Below are 27,376 nucleotides of genomic sequence, written 5' to 3' on the forward strand. Positions count from 1 at the left end.
GATAAAGTTCACTCCTGTGTATGATTTTACAGTACCTGACTCTAATTTCTACATCAGTGTAATTCTTGGAGTATTTCCTTGCATGGAAATTCACATGGGCTCCATTTCCTTGCTGCTTGCTCCTAAGGTAATTTTCCTGTTACTTTCATGAATTTATTTTTTTTTTTCCTTTTGAATCCTTGTTTTGTAAGTTTAATCTAGTGCAGTCTTCCAAATAACTTTATTGCCTAAAAGCTGCAAAGCAGAGTTGACCAAAACTAATGGCAGATAACTGACTAATGATTTAAGAGGTTACTCTACTCCCAATTTTTATGTTTATCTAAATTACTGTAGGTCAGAAATTTCTGTACTGCTGTAGAAATATATTTTTAATATTTGCTCTCATTATGGTGATATTTTCATTACAAATTTAATTAAAACTTGCCTACACTTTTACTGAAATTTAGAGGGAGTCACAAATGTTTTCATAATTATAAAATTTAGAACAATTAACACCTATTGCTAAGAAGTCCTAGATAATCTTTTGACCTTCTGACAGAAGAATGGGTGTAAGGTATAGGAAATGGTTGGTTTTCTATAAAATTTCATATCTATTTACATAAAAATAACAGCTGTGAAATTAATTTTCCTCTAATTTCCTAGATTCTTTTCCTTTGTGAGAGGCCCTTGAAATCATCATTGGCATACATACATAAAATTTCATAAAGGTTTTTTATTTGCATGCTGAAAATAAAGTCCAAATTACTGAGTGCAAGATTTGGAACAATTTGGTCTGATCCACAGATCATGTCTCCCAGGAAATTTTCCCCCTGGAGGGTTTTTTAGCTTTCTGAACCTTGCCCACCCTTCATGTAATGAAGGTAAATGTAATGTAACCTCCATTTAATGGTGTAAATGCCATTCTGCACATGGTGGCACCCCGAGGTGCAATGGGAAGATGAAAAGAAGGGAGTGGCTCCTGGAGTTCTCCAGACTGATGGCAGCTCAGAGGGGAGGAGTGCACTGGCATTGTGCATGCAGAGGAGGAGAAATAAATAAAGAGGGACAGTGGAAAGGGTTCTGGATAGCCTTGGTGCCTGGTTGGAGAGGCAATAAAGCCCTGTAGTTTTATAACCAAAATCTACAGGTTGATATTCCAAGGGGAGTTTGGAAGTCAGTGAGTGCTCTCAACAGTTGCTTCACCAAGGAAACAGTGAAAGACTTTAAACTATTATTATGCTTTAATATGTGTTAAGAAAAATGGATTGATTTGGTTACTAGTAACAGGACCAAATTCAATTCCTAGAGTAAAGTAATAAATATTGGGTTTAGACACCACTCAGAGATCAGTGAAAATTAAATTGTACGGGTGCTCAGAGAGCTCCATTTTTCAGCATTTCCTCCCCAAAGGGCTGTGTGCCTTTGCATTGGATTAGGGCAGCCACTCAACCTGAGGCACATTTAGTTGATTCACTCAGGTGACTGTATTCCTTCTCCCTGAGCTACATCCTGTTCCCCACTTCATGACACGACTATTAGTTTTGTTCTTTATGGAACTATTAACAAAAATGAGAAAGAATCTATTACTGTGTTTAACTTCCTATTTCCACTTTGTTCTCCCACTTCAACACAATTTTCTCGAGTAATTTAATTCATTCTGTAAGGAATAGGGGGGAGCAGCATTTGCTCAGTGTGTTCATCTGCTTTACTAAGAGGTGTGGGGTTAGATTTTATTTTAGTTGCTATGTCCCTTAAACCTGCATGCATGCTGCACTTTCTCAGCATGGATTTCACACTGGTTTCCTATCTGAGATTTACTGGGCATCCTTGAAGACAGACCTGGGTGCTCCATGTTTTTTGTTTCCACCAGGATGGAAAGGGCTTGGAATGATAGTTCTCTGGCTAAGGAATATCAGAGGACACCAAGTATGGACATGAGACAGCCTCTCCCAAAAGAAACCCTACAACAAACTAAATTAGTGATGCAGCTGCACCCACTGAGCTCACAAGCAGCTTAATTTAATTTTCCTGGATTTGTGTTTGTGGCTTACTATTGTGTTTATTAGGGGTTCCTAGAAAAAAAGATTACCCTTGTTACTGCCAGTCAAAGCCTGACAAGTGCTACGTGTTTGTAATTGGGTGGTCAAGCTCAGCTGGATTATCTGGCAAGGATGGTAAACAGCTTAGGACAGAAGTGAAAAGAATAAAGTGCCAGTGCCTTGCTGGATGTCACTGGAGAGGGGTGCCCCTATAGCTTAAGGAAGGAGGCTGTGACATGCCCCCTCGTCATAGGTGTGATGTGAGGAAGGAGACAAAGGAGGGCGTGCACAACAGCTGAAAAAAGTCTTGGGAGTTCTTGGATATTGTAGGAGAATCCTCACCCACAAATGTTAATAAAGGTCAGCATCTTGTCATTTAACCCCACTATAAATATAGATGTCACCACCACTTGATACTGAAGAGAGAAATATAACAATGTTCTAATGCTCTAATTAAGAGAGTACTTTTCTAGCAATGCTAAAACAGCTTCCTTACTTTTATTTCTTTGTAATCAGTTAATAATTGTGGCATTTTTCTTGGCTTTAACTGTGTGTCCCTGAAGGCATGTTAAAGACCCCCTGTGATTACAGCAATGGGATCATGTTGCTGAAGTGATGGCAACACAGGCACTTATTAAAACCTGGCCCGTGCTGTTTGTAGTTGCTCAAGACTACACTTTACAAAACTTAAAGTAGAATTACATGAAGCCTGACAATTAGAAATTATGCTATAGCCCAAGTGTTGGGTGAGAATTAGAGAAGCATGTATGGATTGTCATAACACCTGAAAACAGAAGTGATGGTGGACTGCTTGATGGTGCATTTAACAGATTGTTGGTTTTGTGGCTGGTGTAACGCAGATCTCTTGGCAAACTGTGTGCACAAAAAGATCACATGGTGCAGTGTGCTGTTTGAATGTTGGTGGGGCATTTTTGGTGTTTGTCTGCTGTTCTCAAGTCGGAAGTGAAAATATGATGCCACTTTCTTTAAGCCTGTCCATCTGAACAGCATTTTAAATAAATACTTGACATGATATGTATCAGAAGAGAACAGAATTGCTCTTTGACAGAATCAGCAGCTTGTGTTTGTCTTGTAACTTACACAACAATTCTGTTTTCACCTCTGGTGTTTATACCCCTTTCCCTTTCAGGCAACTGCAAAAGCCAGAAAATAGCCTTTGTGGAAATGTTGCTGAGATTTAGAGCACCAGAGCAATCTCATTATCGGTTTACATCCCCAGTAGGAAATCAGAGATTGTTCAGCACATCAAACAGTGGAGTGGGGCATGTAATGTGCAGCCCAGGGGCCAGATGGGACCTGCTCAGTCATATGATGTGGTGTCCAGCTGCCCTCTCCCTGTATCCAAGGGAATCCAAGGGATGGGGACAGAGCAGCAGAGCTGCTGGCTGGTGCTGCTAATGAACCTGAACCACCATGCATTATTTTCCATCTGCATGCCAAGTATGGTTATGTGCACTTGTAATAAATGTCTAATGTTTGTATGGAAGCTGGTCACGGCCCTTGGGGTCCTTACAAGGAGCCTGTGTCAACTTCAGGACAGCAAAGGGAATCTTGGTAGTGCTGGATGAGTGCATGGAGCTGCCTTGCAGTTTGAGCCTGGGCTGCTCTTTGCTTAATAGCAACGGAGGAGTGGAACAGAAACCCCTTTAGGTCATCCTTCACACTCAGCTCTTGGGTACATGAGCAGGAAGGGAGGCAAAGAACATTCTCACTGTGTATAATTTCAGTGCCTCAACCCTTTGAGTTCAGCAGACATGTACATATAAAACCCCCACTGCATCACCGAGGTCTTCTTGATGGATCTGCAAATGGCATTACACTTGTCGAATTTTTATGCTGTGGAAAGAATTTTAATTATTTTAATTACTGTTTCTGAGTTTCTGGGAAATATACTCAGAATCTTTCATTAGTGCATCCAGCTGTGCAAATGAAATATATAATCAATATAAAATGGTTTTGTCATACCCTGTTTGAACAACGATCTATGATAGTTTAAAATTCAGAGGGCTCTTCTGTGATAAAGTTCTATTAATGCTTTCATTAACAAGAAATTACATTACAATGTCTGTGGGGCTTACTTCAGTGAAAGGACAATTTCTTTGTTGGTAATTTTGTCTTGACGTTACTCGCTTCCGTTCAGCTTCCCAAAATGACATTTTTCTAAAAATCAGTGCTAATGCAGTAGTTAACCTTTCTCAATATTATTTAAGAAGATAATGCAGAGATACAGTCACACAAATAATTACACCTTGAAAGCCTCCATTTTACCCACCGCTGCAGAACTACAGCATGACTTCCACCGTATTCTTTATTTCACAGATAGTACTTTTAAAATGGGAATAATGACCTTGGAATTATAAAAGAGGGTTAATTGGCTGACATACAGAATGTGAAGATTATTTTTTGTAAGAAAAGGAAGCATGTAAAGATATTGTCAAAGCATTTGTACCAATTTCACTTACTTTTGGAAAGGGACAGGATTCTAAGGTCCTTTGTATTATTTCTTTTATGATAAAACTAATATGGAAAAAGATATGATGGAGGTGTTACATAACTGAAAGTTGTACAAATAGTTTACTCAAGATAGCCCTCAATTTTCATTTATAATATTTATTTATTTATTGTCACAAAAATGTCACAAAAGAAATGTCTTCTCTCTTTTTGGGAGATAAAATCCTAGTGTGACCCCTCTCATGCAAATTATGTCTTTGCCTGGGGAAAGCAAAGTGTGTGTGTTGTGCTTTGATCCATTGGGGAATTATGAGTGACAGGTACTGGAAACTGAACTTCTACAGCTTAAGATATGGAGAATATGCATCGATCTTGACTTGCAGTATCACTTCAAAACTGAGGTGAAGGTGCAGGGGTTTTGGTGTCCTGGCAGACTTTATTGCCATAAGTCACCTCTTCAGTGTCTTCCAAAAGTGCAATGTTTTTGAAAATGGACACCTGTAAAATGAGTAATTCATGTTGTGCCTTATTTGAGTCTCCATTTATGAGGTTAGGCTGTTTTATTTGCTAGCTGTTGTTGACAGTCATGGGGGATAAAAAGCTTCAATTTCTTTCACATGAAAGCTAAAATTCTTATCCAGTCACAGGATTCTGGAGCTCTGATCAACTATAGGGGGACACTTAATAATCAAAACCTAAAACAGATATGGCTGCTTCTCTTACAGGGTTTTCAGTGAGAATGAAGATAGTTCTGGTGTATCATGCCCAGTGAATGAGAAGAGATTTTGTTGTGAATCCATTTTGATCTGCTCATAACAATGGATGCTAATGCTATATGAGTGAACGAGCTGAGGATTCCTTCCTCTAGATAAATCCTGGTGTCATCATGGATGGTGATACCAAAATTGGTGAGATAGAAACTTTCTAAACACAGTTTTGAGTAGTAGAAAGCAGATATTCTTTATTGCAGGGTGCTGGGCACTCGGGGGACATTTCCTCTAATCGAGCGTGCGAGCTTCCTGTAAGAAGTTTTTATCATACACGAAGAAGACTTGAAATGAGCATCCTATGAATGTTCTCTAGCAAATTTCACAGGGCTACAAGCTGCAGAAGACCAGGCAATCAGGGAATCCTACTGCTCCTGAAAGACTTTGTGCCAACACCTATAATTAAAAGTCTGATAGGAGAGTATCACGCCATTGAAATTTTTTGGTCTAAGCGCGCAGTTTGCAGTACAGAGAGGTCTGATGGCCAGATTGCTGCCATCAGTTCTCTGCACTCTTTTCACTCACATTATTAAAAAGCTGAAGTGCACTGCATAGTTCCTAGTTAATTTTTAAGAGGTAGAAAAAAACTGGCAAAGCATAAAAGGCTCAAGTATCTGCAAATCAACCAGATAACAGCACAGTGTAAAAAAGGAGCTAAATATTTTATTAATATTTCAAGAAGTTCTTGCTCTACTGCTCTATGAAACTATCCTTTATTTAACCTTTATTGTTGTCAGAGCAATCTTGAGAAGTGCCAAATATAAGAGGATGCATTTTCATTGTGTTTAGCAATCGTGGATGTCACAGAATGAAGGTAAGTATTAGGAATTGGCATAATCTAAAAGCCACTCAATTTAAAAATAAAGAATGCATGTTTTTGTAGATGATCATGCCAGGAAAATAGCATTGGGAAATTAATATCTGTCTCTGAACAAAGAGGACTCTTTGAAAGCAAAAATAGATATAGCAAAGCAATGAATACAATGAAGACATCAAAAGACCACAAGAATGATTACATCAAATCAAAAAGAGTTTAAATATTTTAAGATGCAAGGCAGATCAAAGGCTTTTAACGGTATCAAAATTGTAAAGTCTATGAGGAAAATAAGATGCTAAGAAGCAAAGATTAGTTAGTGAAAATGTAGCATACCACCATTTAAAGTGAAAAATTAAATACAGTGTTCTAGGGTAAGCCAAAATATTTAGTATTAATAATCCTTTCATCTTCACTAGATGAAATTAAAGTATACATAACACCTGAAAATTTATGATATTATTGAATTTGTCATCATGGTTATGCAGAATAAAAAGACTAATTTCTAATTATTTAAACTTCCTTGGATGTAAAAGTAATGGAGAAAATTAAATGAAGGACAGGATAAACAGTGAGAAAGCCTCTGACTTGGCTTCAGAAGAATGGAATTAAGCATTTTATTGATGCCAGTGTTAGGGCTAGCCCAAATGGAAATAGGCTAGAGGAATATTTTATGATGTAATCATAGTGGTGAAAAAATCCACATTAGGAACTATCTGTTCTGAGAAAATATTTTGGTTCACTAAGGTGATTTTGCTGTTTTGTTTTATAAAAATCTCATTTTCCCTTGCTGCTTCTTACCTCAGTATAGGTCTAAGTACTATTTGTCCAGAAAATAAGTAAGATATACAAATATTTACTTGAGAAAGTGCTTTTAAACACAATTTGCCATTTATTTTTGTCTCCACAGCTCCAAACCCAGGAATAAGAGAGCAAAGGAATAGACTTTAGGCTTATAAAGTAAGGTTGAATGTGACATTTTTCTGTATCTAGACAAAGCTTGCAAACCATTCTCTTGTCCAGTCCCCAGGAACTCAGTGCTTGAGGGTCTTGAAGACATCACTTGGTTCCTTTGGACCTGGGTCCTGGCAGGATCCTGCTTCACATTTATCACTGGTACAGTATGTATAGATTCCACATTTCTCTTTCCTTCTTGGCACCCTCTCTTTTCCTTCACTGTGCATGTGGTTGCTCAGCGTGTGACAAAACACTGAATTCTGCAAGAACTACACAGTCAGTGTAATTCATCAGACACCTTGGGGGAGGGGGACACCCCACATGGAGGAGGGAGGTAATTCTTCTTTTCTGTTTTGAAGGTATTAAGAGTACACCTGTGTTTTACAGAGCAAGAAACTGCTGTAGTGGGACCTGAGAGCCACTTGGAGAGGCTGATGCAGTCTGTAATGCTCTATTACATTACAGACAAAGAAATGCAAGCAGTATGAGAGTATAGTCTGTATCCATTTGTCCATTATCTCTAATGGAATTAAATAATGCAATGGGACCACATGTTTGGAGAATAAATACACAATACAATTCTTAACAGTGTGAAGATTAAGATAAAATGTTTTTTTTTTCCTAAAGCTTTCATCCAGGGAAAAAGAGCTTCCTGCTTGCTTCAAGTAAGATTAGCTGGAAAAATCCTGTCATATACCTAGAATAAGGTCTGAGAGGCAACAGGCAAATATTTTAATGTGGAAAGATTTGTATTGGTTTTAATTAAGCAATGGCATTTTTGTTGAATGTCTTTAATCTTTAATTACCACCCAAAAGCACTGAACCTGACATGAGTTATTTATTGAGTCACTGACAAATACAGTTCAAGATTTTCTTATGAATACTTCATACAGAAAAAACAGGTCCTCACTGGATACAACAGTGATTTTTAGAAATCTAAGTGTTTCAGGGTCCTAATTTGAACACAGGAAGGCAACTGGAAGAATTCCAGTGGCTTCCATGAGAGTTGGCTCATGTCTCTAGTGAGTGTTAGAGCTTATAGTAGCTAGAAAAATGTTTTTTTTATGACTGAAAATGTCCCAAAAAATCAAAATGTGTCACCAAAGAGCACCCCTGAGTATGTGTTTGGGGGCTTTCATGGTTTTTTAGGGACTAGATTTAGGGTGATGAGAGCCCAGAGCAGCAGGAATTGGGGCAGGAGCCCAGGGCTGAGGAGAGTCACTGCTCAGGCAGCTGAGAGCAGCCTCAGGGTGATGCTGGTGCTGGGGACTGTGTGCACCATCCACAGTTTGCCAGGTGGACTCCTCTGAAAGGGTTATCAGTGTACCCAAGCCTGAGAACCTGTCTCTGTCATCCCCTGTCTGTGAGAATCCCTTCTGATAAAATACAGACTTTTTATCTGTAGGATGGGGAATTTATTCTGTAATCAACTGTTTCTACTTCTGCTGGCATAAGCCCAGGTTGAAGGCCCTCTAAGCCGAAAATCTGCCAACTGGGAAGTTATAATGGGAAAAAACAGCTGCTGTTTTTCATACTGAAATCCTGGGCATACTGTGGAGCCCAAACTGTGATCTTAAGTTTTCCTTTCCTGGCAGAAAGCTTAAAGATGCGTGGAAGCACCAATACTGCTTGATCACCACAGAGATCCTACCCCAGAAACACGCAGGGCTTCTTTAAGACTCAAAGATAGTTCTCATAGGTGCTCCAGGTATGCAATTTTGGCCTCTAGACAGTGTTACCTTGCATGAGAACAGTCATCAGTCAGAAGGGAGGAACTTTACCCACACTCCAGAGAAGTGTTTTCTTTATTTAGAACCTGTCTCCTGAGTTTTCATGAACGAATGAAAAAGCATTTAAGACTCGGTGAACACAGGATATGCAACATTTCAGAGGTGAGAAACTTGTCTCATTATCTACAGGGCTTGTTCCTAAGGGTTTGCATCTAACCTTCCCTGCTGGAGTCAGTAGCGTGTCTGATAAACCTGACATATTCAGCCAAACTCTGGCTAGTAACTGTGAAGAAAACCACCTCATGAAAAGCCTTAAAAAATACCCAGTTCTGTTTAATATCCTTAATAACTTTCAAGCAGTGACTCCTGCAGAACAGAAACAAGAAAAAACAATTATTTGAGTTATTAAAAGGCTATTATGTAAAAGCTTTCAATGGGTTTTGAACTCTTTGGCTCTACTTTGGTCCAGGATTTCCAGCTTTTCACAAGATCAGGTTCCACGTAAAAGACTAAGCACTGCATTTGTACCTACTTCATTTAAAGTTAAAATTTAAAAAAAACATCTAGAAATCCTGATAACATTAGCACAGGGGAGACCAAGATGGAAGCATTACTTTGGACTGCTTGTGCCTTGTGCTGCTGGAGATACCAATTCCTATTTTAAGTGATAATATACCTTTTTTTTTTCTTTCCATGTGGAAAATGTTACCACATTGCTGTGTGGGTAGCTTGTCCCCAACCAACTTCCAGAGCAATGTCTAACATTGGCCTGTGGAAGTTTCCTCCCACTAAAATTCATAATGAAGTTTACTGCAGGAATGATGTCTATGGTTTGATTTCTTGTCCACTGAAATTAAATTATATCCCTCTATTCAGTTCATTATGCATAAAATTAAGATAGAATCCAGGAAAGATAATGGAGTTTCAAATGTGTGGAAAATCTGGGGAGTGAGAACCCAAGGTAGAGAATATTGTGGTGAGAATTTGGGAGACAAAATGTGTGCTCATACAGCCTTTTGGAGTGAGACACAAGTTTTTGTGCCTCATTTCTAGGTTGGCCAGGCATTGCATTCAGTGTGTCATTATGCTTCAGCTAGTAAATCCTACTGCAAAATAGATGAGAGCTAATTGGGCAGGGTATCTGAGATCAGATAAACCAGGTCTGGCACCTAGGGAACTTAGTTCATCAGGACAATGAGCTAAAGATAACAGGGAGTAAGGTTTTAAGAGGTTCTAGAAAATAAAGTGAAAATGGAATTAAACACTGCTGTATAGTCAGGAATTCTAAATGGAAATATTTCTGACATTAATCAGTATCTCGGTACTTAAGTTTGCAATATAACTTTTGTCTTTAGCACTGGTTGTACAAATACTTATACATACGTCCCTATCTTGGCTTGACAATTTAAGAACACTTTGTAACTTTTAAAGTAAAAAGCAGATTTATAGGGTATCATATAATTCAGGATGGCAAGTATATGACAGATGGAAGCACTGTAAAATCTGCCTTTATCATCATTTCACTTTGTCGTGCTTTGGAACTTCTTGGTTTTATTTCCTCTGCATGGCACAATTAATTAAATTTCCAGGATTCTTCTACCTTTATGTAGTGGTTCCTTTTTGATGAAGCAGAGATACAGAATTTCACTGGAGAGAGATATATATGGCTCTTTACTGAGCAATTTATTTTTGCCCTTAAGTTTTAGGATGGTTATGACTAAAAGAATACACTTCTCCCTTATGTACAAAAACTGTCTTTACAGAAATATACACAAATATGCATTTGTGCAGGGAGTAATCAAGAAGCAGTGTACGAATTAAGTACTCAAAATATTCTAATTGGCTGTCCCAAGAAAGATGGTTAATCTTTGATTAGACTTCCTACTCATGACTTAGAATAGGGACTACATATTTCATGATATATAGGATAAATCTATATTTAGGTTTGCAAACATTAGCTCTATTTATAAAATTTTAAATGTGGTCTTAGATCCTCTGAGGGGGAGTTTAATATAGATAACCTCCTCATGTGTCTTTCAAATCTAAATATTGATGAGCAGTGCTCTCAGTTACTTCAACATGAATATTCCTAGCCTATGATAGGTAATGATTGAAATGCCAATCTACATCTAAAGAAAGATACCAGCTTTGTCAAAGTCCACAAGGAGATTTTAAAAGTATGTTTTTCAAAAGTATCAGCACTATATACAGTAATTTCACGATTATAAGCCGCACTGATTATAAGCCGCACTTCTGGGTTTCAGCAACTTTTTGGTTTTTGTCCATACATAAGCCGCACCTGATTATAAGCCGCATGTTACAATACAGAGTGTGATAAAAGGTATCTGTTCTATCACCATCTGTTGAGGGTGGGGACAGTGATCCTTATCTCAATGGCAGATAATCTGCTAATGGGCCATCCATTGAAACCAGGCAAGGCATTGTTCTTTATCTTTTCACACCCCATCCTTCCTCCAGCCAGTCATTGTCTGCTAATGGCCCATTGAGTCCCACTGCGTGACTGATAAAATTACTGCATCCCATTGGAAGTTGCTCCAGCCAGGGGGAAGAGCCCAACATTTCTTACCAAGATAAAAACAGAGGTTTTGGGACAATAAGATAGCCCCTTTCTCCACTGGACTCCAGAGGAAAACTGGATTTCTCCACATCACCACTGGACCTCCAGAGGGAAACTGCACCTTCTGCAGGAGCACTGCTCCAACTGAGCCACATCTGTCACTGCAAGGGGACTGCAATCACCATTTAATGGGACTGCTACCAACACCCTGCCTGACGGTGTCAGGTTGTACTCTGACTGTGTCAGGGTTTGGAGTTTGTTTCTTTGTAGTACTGTATTTCTATTTTAATTTCCCTAGAAAAGAACTGTTATTCCTAATTCCCATATTTTTGCCTGAAAGCCCCTTGATTTCCAAATTATAATAATTTGGAGAGAGGGGGTTTGCATTCTCCATTTCAAAGAGAAACTCCTGCCTTTCTCAGCAGACACCTGTCCTCCAAACTAAAACAGCAACTTTTCGTTCTTTGTCCATACATAAGCCGCACCTGATTATAAGCCGCACTTTGGGTTCGGACCAAAATTTTAGTCAAAATGGTGCGGCTTATAATCGTGAAATTACTGTACATACGCTATTATTACTGTATATTTGAATCTTAATACATAATACTGCATATTATTTTATTATGGACACAGATTTCCACTGTAACTAAGTTATGAATACATTCGTGGACTTCGGTCTGTAATACAGTTTATGCAGTGCAACATACTCAGGAGTAGTATCCACATTAAATATTGATAATTCACCAGTCAAATATTAATAGGATGATGTCTCTATCTGTACAGGAGGTGCTTACTTAATGGCAGAAAAGTGGTGGTCAGTAGCAAGTTAAAAGCAATGTCGATTTTGAATTTTGAACCCCTTGTCTGTTTAGCACCCAACTATTTGGGAGCTGGATCTTTGCCATAATCTCTTACATTCTTACTAGAAGGATGCCTTGGGGCTGATAGGGTCTTAAAAAAAGGAAAAGGTTTTCTTTAACATACATTATTAGAAATGTTTCTCTATTTCTAATTTTTTCTCTCTCCTTCAGGGCATGTTTGCCATGAATTCTGAATTCTGTTGTTTCCACTTCAACATTTTCATTATGTGCTCTTGTTTGAGCTCCTTCTGTGCTGAGTCTGGGAGCATGACTGCTTGGAAGGTTTACATATTCTAGAGTCTCCTTTCAGCTGCCTCATGTTAGTGGCTACAAGAAAAAGCCTGCTGGGCTGCTGGGTGTAGTGACATTTTAGGTTATTTGGCAACAGCAACCACACTGTTCTTGTTTCATATTCAGGAACTGCAGAAACTTAATTAATATGGAGGGTGCTCTTACAGTCATCCCACCCCAGAAAGAAGCCTGGGGGTTTTGCCCCAAATTCCCATTTGTTCTGTGCATCTATATCCAAAATAAGCTTTGGATCCAAGATTGGGAACTGTGTTAGAGAATGAATGCTGCCAAGGAAAGTGCTGCCTGGTGATTGCAATAACATTGATAGAAAAGACATTACAATTAACACACAGTGCTCCCCCTGACTCCCCAGCTCAGCCCAATGGAACCTCTGTGAGTCAAACTGCAGTTTTCTGTCCCAGGGTCATTCAGGGAGTGAGTGCTAAAAATGGAACATAACTCTTCTGAGGCTGGAAGTCAATACTCACTATTGCTCAAGTGGTGCTGGGAGGATATTGCCTGGTCCTGGGGCACACAGGAGCAGTTAAGGAGACAGAAAGCTTAGGCTCTTGTTTTTACAGCAGGGATAAAATGGCCTCCAAGGTGTTGTTAAAAAGATCCTCCTGAAAAGTTCACATTTCATAAGATTTATATAAGTATTCGCTTATTCAGAACTTTAATTAAAAATTGTAGAAGGTCCTTTAGTTCATTAATTGAAGATGTTTCCCCGGTAAATGAGAGATTAATTTATGCCTGTTTTTAATTGTTGGATGCCACCACAATTGGTGCTGCATAAAAATACATACAGTACATAGAATATGAATTAAAACAAGTGCATAATTATAACCACATCAGCCTAAAGGCAGGAGGCATTTTAATATTGGAGTCTGGTAATGGTGCATGAATTTAGAAGGATTAATTTTTCTGAGACAGTTCAGAAGTATTTAGCCTTTATTCTGCCCTTATTTAAAATGCCTCATATAATGCATCTCAGTATTTTACATAATTTAAACTTTCATAAGACATTTTGTTCTCACTCTGTAAGGTTCTTCAACACACTGAAACACTGCTAAGATCTTAAGTCTACAAATCATAATCTTTCCAAACAGATCCTTTGTTCTGAGGCTTTGCATTGGTAATCAGTAGTATCAGTGCCTGTTGCAGATCAGCTTGCTCATTTGGGGTGATGCTTCTCTCATGGAAATAGAGACACACTTAGATATGTAGGTGGGTGTGTATATATAGATAAAGGCATTCTGCACTGGTCAGAACACCACAGCTACCAGCTGAGCATTAAAGTGTCATGGAAAAATGCTTGTATTCCTTACACCAGAGTATTATTTGGGTGGCAAATATACATCAGAAATATACATCATTTGCTCCAGTGACAGAAAAATCAGAGACAAGATCAAGTGGTTTTATGTTCTCAGGAATTAGATAACATGTATGAACTCTCTGCATGTTTAAGAACACACACTACAGAGGGGCATTGGTTCAGCAGTGAGACTGCTGACCATCAGCAAAGTATTTCACAATATGTGTCATTTTGAATCTTGTTCCAGTGACTGTTCAATGGAATTAACTATATAGCTAAAAATAAGAGTGTCTGAGAGCTTTTCTAGGCTTGGCTCAGGTATTTACAAAGAGCCTTTGTAGCAGTGAGGCCCTTGCTGGCCTGAGTGCATCACAGCAGATTGCATAGCTGTTGCAGTAATGTGCTTGAGTAGCTATCAGGAGGTTTCAAGAAATTTAACAATAGAAGAAGATGTGGTGAAATGAAGAAAATTCCTAAGGCAGAAAGAAAAAAAAAAAAAGAGAATCCCTACCAGTTGTAAAAGTTTCACAAGAGAGCTGAGGTTGTATTACTGTAATAATTCCATTATTAACTTTTTGATAGATGCTTTACATATGAATATTAACAGGGGATAGCCTGGATTCAAGATATTCACAGAGCATGGAAACATTATCTCAGGTTCCTGAATGCATCTGTCAGCATATCCTTTGATCCTGATTTGTAACATGTCTTCTGTTTCACTTCTGGGTTTCTGGGTCTTTCCTCTACAGAGTCGTCCGACTCCAACAGATTACTTCAAAATACATGGTAGCTTTGTGATGTGAACAAATATCTACTGAGATCAGGTTCTTTAAACTTTATATGAATAGGAAATTAGGTAGAAGGAATTCTGGTATGCCTGCACATCCCCCTTAGCATGCGAGTTTTCTCTACATTAGAAAGCAAATCACAATCAAAGAACCTTACATGGATTTTAGATTTTGACCTTGGGCAAGTTACTGAGGCCCTCTGTGTTTTGGTTTGATGCTCAGATTCTTGCATGTGCAAAATGCTAATATTCTGTACATCAAGGTGTACATATTTTTCTCTGTCTGGGAACATGAATCCCAGAGATGACTTATTTTTTTTAACTTTTTTCTTTTTTTTTCTTTTTCTTGGCCAGTGCTACGCACAGATACTCCATGCATATTTCCAATCCCTGGATGTTTTGTTCCTATCTGCAGCTTTAGTAGAAGGTTCAGTTTGAAGAAGAGAGGTCCTGAGTTTTGCCTCCCTGTTTAAACAGAGCTCTTAATTGGGTTTTCATCTTGGCTGCAACAGGTTTTGTAACCCCAGAGTTCACAGGCTGCCTCTCCTTTGGCTGTGAATGCTTCTCTTTCTCCTATGGGAGGAACAGTTAACTTTATTTTTTGCACCTCTGGAAAATAACAGTGTGACCTGAGAGGCTCTTTTTTATCACGACTTTCTCGCTCTTAAAACTTATAGCTGGGGATTTTGTGCACAGTTGTGTGCCTCTTGTGATATTCTGAGGAGTTTCAACCACTGAACTGCTGCCCATTTGATGGTCCCCCAGAGACTCCCACTCCAGGCCCTGTAGGATGTGTTGACTTTAGAAAATGCTCTTGTTTATGTTTCTTTCAGTCTTGCCTTCCCCACACTCACCCTGCCAAGTGGTTCTTATAGCAGTTTTTTATTCTTTTTTTTTCCAAATATGATTTTAGGTATAACAAAATTCTTTCTCTGATGGAAGGAGAGAGGCAGAGTTGCCTGCAGGCTCCAGTTAGCTAGCACCACCAGTCTGAGAGCCAGCCCAGCCTCCTGCCAATGACTCCAGGATCTGAAAGAGCCAGGCTCAAAGAGAAGGACCCAAAAGGAAAAGAGAAATCTACTTTTCTGGACATCTCTGCCAACACCAGCAGAAGCACATGACTCTGTTCCTTACCAGGATGTGGAGGAAAAGGTAAGTACGTAGTTTGGGCATGGCAAAAACCACGAGATCACAAAGCTGCCAAGTAGCTCTTGAGGAGAGCCATGTGGCTGATGAGACACCTTATCCTTTCCAGATTTTGCCACAGAGCATTCTCAGGATTAAGAATGTTTCATCCCTTCCCCAAGAAATTATGCTGGTTGCTTAAAGAGCCTACAGAGGTGAGCAGCTGTCTCTGAGTATCCTGTTTCCAGCATTAAAAGAGGAAAGGTAACTGCTCTTAATTTGGTTTCTTTTGCTAAAGTTCTTATCTTTTCCTCAATAAAAAGCAAACTGTGAAGACAGGGTTATTGTTATTTATCAAGTTATGTGTAGGGTTAATCAGGAACTCTTGTTAAAGTAGTGCATCCTTTTCCTTCCAGGCTTCCTGGAGCTTCTGGGTTTGCATCTTGAGCTTTTCCCCTGTATTTTAAGGTTTCCAAATGTTATTCTGTGGTTTGGGTACAGTTTTTAACATTTGTAATAGACTTGTCTCAGCATAAAGGAACTAATCCTCCATCTTCCTGGAGAGCCTGTCCCAGCTAAGAAGATAAGTTGTGTCTGGGATCAAGAGTTCAGCCTGCAACTGTCCACAGGAGCTGATTGGTGACATCATGCCTTCCCTCAGCAGCTTGTTTTATACAGTCATGCCTTTCCTAATTAGCTCCTTTTAATTCCTCTGCCTCTCAGCACTGCTTAACTTTATGTTGACTTTTCAGTACTTTTAGCATGTTTCTGAAGCCAGGGACAGATTCTAATTTGAGCAAAAGCAGGTTTTTTGTTTTTTTTTATTTGCTCAGTGTCTCTGAAACACAATTTTTATTGATGGAAAAAAGTAAGGCAGAGAATAAATTATAAGACATTGTGCTCTCCTTTAATGTCCTAAAAACAGTAGGGGATGAACAGATATATTTCCTTGTATTCAGAGATACATTTTATTTCTTTCTATTCTTTCAGTAGGCAATGCATATTGATATTATTTATAAAGCAGAAAAATACATATTATCCTGTGAAATAATACTGTTTTGCATCTAGGAAAAGTTGTCTTAGTTGTTTGTGGTTTCCTGAGGTAAACATAGGACTTTCTTTTTTTTGTATTGAATGGAAAATTTATTTTAATTATTCTTCCTTAGCTTGGATTGTCAGTTTAAATTCACCTGCTGAGTACTCTCAACTGGTGCTGGCATCTGTATTCATGCTTGAAGATGTCCATATTCATTACCGGATTTCTTTAGCTTAACAAAGCTTGGAATTAAATGCAGCCCACAAAGTGTGCATTTATCATTCTGTGATGCACTGAGAGCTAGTGCTGCTGAAAGAAAGGATTGTTTCAGGCTTTAAGAGTCCAGTGTGATTATGAAACTCTGGCTGTTTGTGGTGGAACCACTGTAACAACAACATCATTCCCATCTGTGGCCTCGTCAGAGGCTTCATAGCTGGATGTTTAGCATTTCAAAAATCCTACAGATGTTGATGTTGCATTATTCATTTAGTTAGAAACTGCCACAGCTGTGTGCTTTCCTGTGGATTCTTTCAAGCAATCTGGCAGCAGACCCTAGTTTGAGCAGGGCAGAGTGCAGACTGAAATTTTGATGGGCATGGCTCTGGTGCACATGATTTGTGCCTAGCTGGAAAACTTACCATCTCTGAAGAAGCAAAGTGGAAAAAGCAAATTGTCCCTGCACCCCAGCAGTTTCAGGGTCCCAATGACAATGCCATGGGTTGAAAATGAACATGCCTTTTGTACACCTGAATGTTCCCATGGTACTGAAATTATTTTAGAGAACCCTTTCAAATCAATGCATCACCCTGTCAATTGAAATACTGATGGAGTGGAAGAAGTGAAGTAGCAACTCCAAGAGAAATAGTGGAGGAAAACCATAGGGCAAAAAAGTTGCAAAAGAGGTGGAACAAATGGTAGAGGATGTTAAATACACTGCATACTGAAAAAAAAAACAAAAACACAAACTAAAAGAAGGTAGAAAAATGTATCACTTAAAAAAAAAAAAAAAGAGGAAGAAATATTCATTTAAATTATAAGGAAGAAAAGAAAAAAACAAGAGGGTTCATGAAAAATATTTGGTCAAATATGGGACATCTGCATTATCTACTTGAAAAGGTATCAGATTCAAAAAACATAGTTTCTAAAATATTTCTAGCGAGTTACTGGTTAAAAAAAAAACAAACCTCTGCTTTTCCTGTGAGAGCAAAGCAGGAAAAAGAGAGGATTGAAATCCAAATTGCCAAATATCCATTGAATAAGTTTCTTCCTCAGGAATCAGTACAAAGCTCTGTTTGTTTATTTCTACTCATAGAATCTGATATTGGAAGTTATTCAATTGCTTGAAAGCAATTTGTTTTCATAACTTGTGACTGGAAAGCCAAATCCCAAGAAGCTCTGCAAACTTTACTGAAAATATTTTAAATCCATTACAATGATAACAAAAGTGAAAGGTGACCTTAACTCAGTGATGTCTCCCACAAAGAGAGTTGGTGCTTTGTGAATTTTTAGGGAGTCTGCTTATGGTGGTTTTGTTTTGGTTTTTTTTTCACTAATTAAATCTCAGTTATTGAAAATAACAAATTCACACATGAACAGTGGTGATTCCCTTGCATAATCTAGTCAAAGAAAGAGGTAAAGAGAAAGACCTATCATTCTGTATTTATAAGTTTGAGTGACAGCAATTGAAATCTATGTTCAAAACACAATGAAAGACTGAAAATAATCACCTCCCCCACTGCTCATCTAAACCAATTGTCTTAATTTAGAAGACATTAACCCCTTGTAATGTGGCAAAGTAGTAGGTAGTGGCATTACCTTATACCTCCTTTGTTCTTATAACTCTCTTTTTCTTAGGGAAAGACTGTTTTTCTGGCATGTTCTAGACTCTGAAAGGTGGCTTTTTCCCAGGTCAGAAAAAATGAATTTGTCACTGGACAAGACAGATTTTTATGTTCAGCTCCTGCCCAGCAGCTGGAGCGCACAGGCAGTTTGAAAGGCAAGGCTGAGATTGTGTGTGGGTTTAAATTTCACTCTCTCTGAGTGAATGCCAGTGGCTTTTCATTCCTCATCTGAAGAGATGAAGACCCCTGAGCACTCAGTGCCACTGAATTCTTGCCCCAGTACTCTGCAGGGGAAGCTCAGTGTCATACCCTACACTTGTGTGCACATTCTGTAGCCTGACTGCACTGGGCAGTTTAAAATCACTTTGTGGTCACAGTGTTGCACATCTCTCTGCTTTTCCTATGGGGCCAGGTTAATAAAGCTCCCACCTGTCGGATGAAATCTATTCCACTTCTCAGTGTCTTGCTTATCAAGAGGAACAAGCTCACATCTTTTGGGACAAGTGTAATGAAACACCTGCTCAAGCGCCCAGTGTCAGCCAAGCCAGGTAGAGTTCAGTTTGCATGAAGAGCTGGAGGAAGCACAGTCAGTCAATAGTGAAATAGAATGATTTTATAAAATCAGCAGTGTTTTCAGCTTGAACTCCTTGTCCTATTTGGATTTCTCACATGGAAGGGTGACAGAAATTATTTGTAGCATTCTGTACTATTGCAGAGGCAGACAAAAGTTTTTAATTATATTTAGATGACTGGATTTGTTGGAGTAAAGAAAAACATGGAAGAGTAACCCAGGTACTCATCTATTTTTGATGCAAGAAAACACTCAAATTAAAAATGGCTGTTTAAACATGTAGGAGAAACCACAACTTACACAGCAGAATTTTCTAAATAAAATGTAAATAAAGTATTTTAAATAAATATTTATATCTAAAGGTTGTTTTTTTATCAAGTTGTTCTTGAAAAGGAGACTGTAGTTTTTCTTTATTTTATGAGTAATTTAACTATGTAGCATCATGATATCAGATGTAAATAATGTGCCTTCAATCTATGGAATTTCACATCTGCTTTCTGATATTTTATCTGTAAACCAATGGGAAAATGAAAATATGAAATTAGGTAATGATGTGCAAGATCTTTCCTTGCTGTCCTTCTAAAACCAAATTTTTGTTCCTTCCTCTGTTTTTTAAAAAATATTTCTACCCTGATTTTTAATATTTCCCCTCAATCCTCAACCATCCATGATTCTTTGATGAAGTCTAATTTTGCCAGCATTTTGAGCAGTAATTTTAGCTGAGTTTTATTAACCAGAAGTGTACTTTGATCTTTTCTTTACATGTCCATACTCCTCAACTTCAAACAGCACAAATCCTGGAAGCGGTAGCAGTTAAAAGAAAAAAAAAAAACTTTAAACAATCATTAAAATTCATGGGACAAGTTCAGTTTTTACTTGTGACATTATGAGAAATCAGAAGTTTCGGAGCCTAAGCACAGCTGAGGTAGGGTAGGAGGGAGTATCAGTGATACCTACTGAGGTTATTGGGAACCAAGAATCCCCAGACAAAATGGTGAAACAAGATGAAGAGGGGTCTGTAGGAAATCACTGAGTATATCCACCCATTCTGATCCTTACCCTACCAAAGTTTGTTTTTCAATAAAGGTGTTAAAAAGGACACAACCATATAAAAGGTCTGTGTAGGGATCTAGCCACATAAATGCAATCTCAAGTTGTGTTCAAGTTGTCCTATTTCAGTCTGTTTTATCTATTTTTAAACTATTTCTTTTTCAAAACCTCCATTGCTTTTCTGTGAATTAGACTAACTAGGAAGTCAAGGGTGGCAACATGAGGGAAAAAAGGCATTTTTAACTTTCTGAGAGCATTTTTAATTTAACATTGGTGACTAGATGCCATGAGCACTGTGCTAGATTTTCTGCAAAAGGCTAGTTCCTTCTCTAAAATAATTTGTCTCAGTTAAATATTTCTGCCTCACTTAGAAGTGCTCTGTGCAGAAGCTGTCACACTCTGCATTTCTAGCAGAAGGTTTCCATAGCAGTTTTGAAGGAAGAAAAAGAGGTCTTCATTTCCCCCTCTGGCCCTTGTTTAGAAAGAGTTCAATTTTACACCGAATAAATTCTGCACTGCTTTGAGATTTTATACGTAGAAGTGGGCTGATTCTTTCATGGAGGCCATGCAGCATCTGTCTATATACAGCATTTTTAGGAACAGCTGTGAACCCTTCAGCTTACTCCTGCACGTTTGTCCCTTCTTCTTCTAGCGTTCCCTAAGCCTATGGAGAAATTTCCATGCATCAAGAAAAGTGATGAGCTCATAGAATCATGGAAGGGTTTGGGTTGAAAGAGGCATTTAAAGGTGGTCTAGTCCAAACCCCAGAGAGGGGACACCCAACACCTCTTTGGGCAACCTGTTCCAGTGTTTCACCACCCTCATGATAAAAAATATCTTTCTTATACTTAGTCTCTAATGGTGGTCCTCAAAATAGATTTTGCTTTTGTGTATAGATTTGTGGCTTCTACCTGCCTTAATACCGCTTTCCATTCTCTCTCTGTTGCTGGAAGTGGGAGGAACATTCCCTTCCAGTTTTCATTTTCCTAGAGAAACTATGCTATTCTGCTTTACAGATGACCAAAACATTCTAAACCTTGTTTTTCTTTCCCAGTATGTTAAAATAAGTCTACAAGTACTAAGTGAAATTTCTTGTAATGTTTCATTTATAAAATTCAAATTATGCGTATGATTTGCTTTTCAGGATTAGGAAAGAAAAATGAAGCATTATTATATAGAGAAAAACTATATAGCTGATAACACTGGTTCCCATGCCAGACAACACGTGCTTGTTCCTACAGTCATGTAGTAAGCAATGCTACAGAATTTTTGTGGCTCTACATCCCTGGCATCCCTTCAGGTTTTTTCATGCATTATGGATTCTTCTCCTTTAGAAAACATCCCTGCTTTGATGTGTCAGAGGTTATTTTTTTCCCAATTGTTTTTAAAATTGTCGTATCTTCTTAGCTGAAATATTGACATTAAACATTTTTTGCTTAACTTCATGCAAATTGCAGCAGAGAGAAGAATTTTCTGTTAATGGACCAGACCTATGACCTCCTAAGGCATGAGAAGTAAATGAAAATGTAGCTAATGACTTCGTTATCGTGTGTGTGAGCAGGTCAACATGAAAAATAGCAAGGATGGTAAAATAGGTGACAAGGTAGGGAGAGGAATATTTATACAGCCTTTTGTCAAACTATGAAAGATGTTTTCTTAATTTTAGACTCTGGCAAAGAACCTGTGTGGAAGCTTACCTCAGACTTCATTCAGTGGCTTGCAAAAATCACCATTTTCTATCTAAAGTATTTGGGTACTCTCTTGAAGCAGGGCACACACACCTTGCCTTCACTAAACTTCCCCAAGATTTTTGTTTTAAAATAAAACATAAAGATTACAGCAATGAAATATTCAACCCAGAATTTCCTTGCTGTAGTTTCACTATGTAATAAATGTATGTGGCTTTAATAAAGATAGTAAAGCTTTTGTAGCTCCATAAAAGTTCAACTGTAAATTAACATTAAATGGAATGCTAAAGTTTAAGCAGGTTATATCCTTTGAACTTAATGGCCCAGGTCCTTGGCTGCTGGTAAGAAACACACAAGGCAGCTCAGGTGAAGGACATTCAAGGCTGAATTTCAGCATTTCTTACCAAACCGCTCCTCCATATAGGACAGGGAACTTAGAAAACTCTAAAATCTGGCCACTGCTAATTACAGTTACAGCCATTGCAGAGGAAAGGTGGATGGTAGACTTCATGGCTTTTTGCTGCCTGTGTTTTAAGACAATCATGCCTCTTTGTGGGAGTAGCTTCAAAAATTACTGCTGGGAGATGCTCATGATCTCAAGAAATCATGTTTGCACATGATGCTATTTAACACTCATGCTAGTCTGGGTATTTAATGCTATTGAGTGATTTTTATTATTTTTTTTAAATCTTTTTTTTTATGCTGCTTCTAAAATTTCCTTGGATGAGTTTTCACAGGTAGTCAGCTTCAGACCATCTTTATGGCAACACAGGGCTGTGAATGATTGGGTCACACATCTTTTCAGAGGAGAAACACATCATGAGTTACTGATCATTACCAGAATTACATAAAAGGAAATCAATGTTTAGCTTCCCCACTTATTTTCATTTATTTCCTCACATATCCTATGTTTAATGTGCCAGTGGTAGGCTTTGTTAGTAGCTTAAAAAAAGTTAATTAGAACACTACTGCTGTGTTATACCACATCACAAAATATATCCCCTAACTCCCACTTCTTCCCACTTTTCCATCTCCTGAGTGATTGTGTGGTTGATTTGTTCAAAAGGAAGCTCACAGGAACCAGCAAAATGCAGGCACGTGATATTTCACAGGTGAATGCCCTACAGTCAGAACCATTTCCATTCCTCACATGTTGTACTTAGTGCAATTTGCTGTAAGCATGCAGTTATTAGCATTTGTAAAATGCACCTTATCTGTAAAAAAAAAAAAATAAAATCCCATCTACCAATGTTGGCAAATATATATTTAGTTGCTAATGACACTTTAATTCTCTTTTTTCTTTCAGAATCTGGGAGAGCAAATGGCTCTGTTAAACCCTCAATCTGGACTATTTATTTTAACATTTTGCTTGGATATCTTTGTTGTGGGCAGGGAGTCAATGGGGTGAGAGGGCTGGAAATCTGTGTAGTACTTTTTCTTGTTAAAAACACATGTTGTATGGAGGGACTTTTGTACTTGGGAATATCCTTGTGCCTTTTTCTTCCACCTGAAGTGTAGGTTCATTGCAGCAGTATTACCAAATACTTGGTGTTTACAATGCTGAGAGCAGGTACTCTCCCTGAAATTTTCCCCAGTGCTTCTCTCAGGGTTTGATGCCCTCATTCTGCATAAGCCATTTTATTTTCCCAGCCTTGATGCCATATTAGACTGCACAAGAACTGCAGCACTTGGGAGAGTCCAGTTCACTGAAGCTGAAAGTCTCCTTCCTATAAATATTACCAACATGGGGTGCCTGCTCCACTTGCTTTGAGGTGTGTGCTCAGGCCCCACCTATGCCTATCTCTGTTGTGACAGCTTAAAAAGGGTTGGGAAGAGACAGCAGCAACTTCTTTCTCAGGGTTTTAGCACATCATTGAGGTCCACATTTCAACATGCAAAACTGTGCAGTGAAGCCTTGGTGCCCTGAGACAGGCATAAAGGCTTCAGGAAATAATTCTTTGTGCACTCAGGTGGCAAAGAGTAACCAGTGCCTCAAAACTTATGGGCTGAAGTGAAACCTCTGGGGAGATGTTAGACCCCCAGCAACTAATCATTTCCATTAATCAAATGATGGCTAATCAAAATATGATTGCTTGAAACATGCCAATTTTAGAGCAGTACATGGAAATTTGAAGTGTGTTCCCCAAAGGAGAGATGTTGCCATCTGTGTAGGCTCAAATCCCCAGTGAGTCCCAGAGTCAGAAGTAAATTTTGGGAGATGGATTTTGCATTCTCTCTTCTCAGTCAGAATCAAACTTCCCATTCAGCATCATGTCCGCTGTTGATTTTCTTTTTTCATCTGCTTAGCTGATGGAATTAGGGCTGTGTCACATTAATAGGACAAACAACAAGCTTTAGCCTTCTGGAACCTGGCTGCATCTTTTTCATGGATAAATAAAAAGAGAGGTTTTGATGCAGCTGAAAATAACACCAAAATGAAAGCACTGGTTGATTTACTACCAGAGCATGTAGTGCTGCAGGCATCATTGAAAGTTTTACATGGAGAGTGATTCTGGTGGTTATGTGAAATTTAATATCTGTTGAAAACTGCTAAATGTTTTTCAAGTTGGATATCAAATTGTTTTATGCAGATTATAACAATCATTTGAATATTCTTGGAGGCAAAAGTTATATGTACTGTCAGCTCCCAAATATTTGCATTTTAATTTTTATTTTGATTGATGGGAGGATGAGGGGTTGGAGAACTGTTTTTGTTCAATGACATTGTCTTCCAAAGCTAATATCTGGATATTAAACGGCTTATCACTCATTTTTGTATGCTTGGTATCCTAAACAGCTACTGAAGCTTTCTAGAACTGCTGCATGCATCATAGAGATATTTAGCACCATCAAGTTAATGGCTCTGTAAATGAATGATGGTATAATTTGCAACTTTCCTAATTCGGTTTTAAAGTAGTTTCAGAATTTCTTTAAAGACTAGCTCAAGTACCTTGATAAAACTTTTCCACTGAGACCAGTGGATGTGGCATCCAGCCACTATTGAATCCAGCCATTACTAGAGGTAATCCAAATACATACTTACTAGAGGTAATTCAAATATATACAGTATCCCATTATTATTATTAGTTATTGATGAGCCTAAAATATATTTTTCTCTTGCTTTCTCTCCCACACCTCTCAATCCATGTGAGTCATTAAACCAAAGAACGTTATGTACAAGGAAAAACCAAATATTTAATATATGGTTGTAGGGGGTGGGGAGATGTGTTATATATATGTTATTAAATTGTGTATCCTATTTTCTACCTTTAAAATAGGAATTTTGCTCTTACCATAATTCAAATTTTCTATAGCTCATTAAAATGGACAGTTATAAATACTGTGTCCTTTGAATCATTAGTAAGTTTGGGTTTAGTGCTTGTCAATCTAGTTAAAAGACTAATGTCAAATTGTCATTTTTTTTTTTTTTGTGCTATGCTTGTTTTCCATAAATTGACAGAAAACAATTTATTCAGTCTGTCTTTCTTCCAGTAATTGATTATGCAGATATTATTTATCGTGCTCTGCAAGCGCATCTTTGCATAAATTGGATGTGCTTTATCATTCTGTGTTACATTGTATTTACAAATGCCCTATTTTCTGCTCATCATTGACAACTTTATTCCATGGTAAACTCATCTTCATTAGAAGGGCTTAAGCATTACTGTTCATTTATCAGCAAGGGAATTTGCTGAAAATCCCCACCATGTTTTCTCTCTTTAGCAAATTATTTTCCCAACAAATGTGCTTTCAATTCCTACATCTGTTTTTCTCCACGAAAATACAATAAATAGGAAGAATGATTTTCTCTTAGCATCCCATCCTCTAGGTACTTCTTTTAGTTGCTATTAAAGTTTACAAGTGATTTCAGTTTTACTGTTTAACTAAAAGAGCTGATCACAGTAAGGAGGTGCAGCATCCCTGGTACTTTCTAGAGTGTTAATGCCTGTGTTGAGGTCATCCCAGTCAGGAATAATAAGTTTCCAGACTAGCAATTTATTTGGTTAAAGGAAGGGTTGTCTGAGTATCTTATCTGTTTATTATTCTTTTTCCTAGTCATGACTATTGCCCACGCCTGATGCTTCCAGATTTTGACTGAATCCAGGGAATTTGTTCAGAAGTATGATTCATTTTCAGGTACAGAAAAACCTTTTCTCTTTATAGCTTTTTTTTTTTTTTCTTCCTAGCTAAGAAAGTATTTTGTCATTGCTCTAGTGGGATGTAATTACAGTAATTCATCTGCAGTCAAAAAATTTCAGGCTTGAAAATCTCCTCTGTGATTGCACAGGCGTAAATGTTATGTTAAAACATAAAAACTAACATTAGTGTAAATAAAGGCTCAACGTCCTGTGGCGTACAAGGCATTGCCTACTTCCAGGTGAATTAGCAGGCTGTGAAAGTGCTCATACACGCTCAGACTCAAGCCCAGAATACATATGTCAAATCACAGTCCTCTCCTGCTCCTTTCTGCATGACAATGGAGGAGCCAGCTGCAATTCTTTCTGTTTGAGAAAGAGCTGGCAATGCCAGTGCAGCCCTTGCTCTTTGCCCAGCACCAGAAGCCTTTACACAGCACAGATGTGTTATCTGTAATGTTGAAGCATTGCTGCCTTTTCCAGAGATGTGACACCTCCTGTATGGGAGCAGTGAGAAGGAAATGGATCCCCCCTCACCTGACTGCTCCAGCCTGATGCATGCACATGCTTGGATGAGGTAAGGAGGTCGTACAGTAATTTCACGATTATAAGCCGCACCATTTTGACTAAAGTTTTGGTCCGAACCCAAAGTGCGGCTTATAATCAGGTGCGGCTTATATATGGACAAAGAACAAAAAGTTGCTGTTTTAGTTTGGAGGACAGGTGTCTGCTGAGAAAGGCAGGAACTTCTCTTTGAAATGGAGAATGTAACCCCCTCCCTCCAAATTATTATAATTTTGAAATCAAGGGGCTTTCAGGCAAAGATATGGGAATTAGGAATAACAGTTCTTTTCTAGGGAAATCAAAATAGAAATACAGTACTACAAAGAAACAAACTCCAAACCCTGACAAAGTCAGAGTACAACCTGACACTCCGTCAGTCAGGGTGTTGGTAGCAGCCCCATTCCATGGTGGCTGCATCCTCCTGCAGTGACAGATGTGATTCAGTTGAAGCAGTGCTCCTGTACAAGGTGCAGTTTCCCTCCGGAGCTCCAGTGGTGATGTGGAGAAATCCGGTTTTCCTCTGGAGTCCAGTGGAGAAAGGGGCTCCCTTAGTGTCCCAAAACCTCTGTTTTTATCTTGGTAAGAAATGTTGGGGTCTTCCCCCTGGCTGGAGCAACTCCCAATGGGATGCAGTAATTTTATCAGTCCCACAGTGGGACTCAATGGCCATGAGCAGAAAATGACTGGCTGGAGGAAGGATGGGTTGTGAAAAGATAAAGAACAATGCCCTGCCTGGTTTCAATGGATGGGCCATTAACAGAATATCTGCTGTGGAG

The 27,376-nt window shown here is 38.4% G+C and overlaps 1 long non-coding RNA gene across 2 annotated transcripts; it reads left to right on the forward strand.

The window, feature by feature from the left end:
- LOC116997069 lies at window positions 1-26,594 on the forward strand. 2 transcript variants are annotated; one of them, XR_004418066.1, is made up of 5 exons: window positions 1-127; window positions 15,503-15,741; window positions 15,845-15,978; window positions 25,957-26,037; window positions 26,520-26,594. It is a non-coding gene; the product is annotated as an uncharacterized LOC116997069 (long non-coding RNA). The 2 variants fall into 2 exon arrangements; XR_004418067.1 differs by having other exon boundaries at window positions 15,845-15,929.
- Window positions 26,595-27,376: the final 782 nt, after the last annotated feature.

The sequence above is a fragment of the Catharus ustulatus genome, chromosome 5 (assembly GCF_009819885.2).
Source record: "Catharus ustulatus isolate bCatUst1 chromosome 5, bCatUst1.pri.v2, whole genome shotgun sequence".
Taxonomy (NCBI): Eukaryota; Metazoa; Chordata; class Aves; order Passeriformes; family Turdidae; genus Catharus; species Catharus ustulatus.